Here is a 765-nt window from a genome sequence, read left to right on the forward strand (position 1 = left end):
TCTATCACATCGGCAGTTCTTCAGTCAGAGCAGCTCTCGGAGGTCTCAGCCCCCGTCTCATTTCGGCCCTCGAGTCGAGGGAGATCAGCCTCATGGCTCTCTTCCTAGTCCGCCGCCTGCTCCCTGGCAGATGGGAAATATTTGGTCCTGACCAAAAGCCAACTGTAATGGGGAGACTTCATGATAACTGGTTGGCTTTATGTGCACAAGTGTTGCTGCATGCGAAATAGCATGTCCCCACATTGAAAAGGGAAGATTTGTCCTCATTAGCAATGGTCTAGCTATTAATTGAATGTGTTTAATCAACGATTCTGCTAGACCATTTTGAGTATGAGCATGAGCAACCGGATGCTCAACTTTTATTCCAGTGGCCATACAATAATCAGTAAAGGCCTGAGATATAAATTCACCAGCATTATCAAGACGAATTGTCTTAATTGCATAATCTAAAAATTGTGGAGCAGCTTTTTTCACATGGGTTTCATCTTTTTCATAACGACAAGACAACTCCATAAAACGCAGTACTATACTGGGAATTAATTATTATATTTTTCTGCAAGACAACTTTTTTCACATGGGTTTCATCTTTTTCAGAATGACAAGACAACTCCATAAAATGCAGTACTATACTGCAAATTAATTATTTTGTCTCGCCTATAAATAACGGGCTTATTGTAGTTATTTTGTATGCTCAAAATTTACTAAAAGCAGATATTTCATTAAAAGTAAGGTTTTTTTACTAAAAGCAAATATTTCATTATATGG

Source organism: Nicotiana attenuata, unplaced genomic scaffold (genome assembly GCF_001879085.1).
Source record: "Nicotiana attenuata strain UT unplaced genomic scaffold, NIATTr2, whole genome shotgun sequence".
Taxonomy (NCBI): domain Eukaryota; kingdom Viridiplantae; phylum Streptophyta; class Magnoliopsida; order Solanales; family Solanaceae; genus Nicotiana; species Nicotiana attenuata.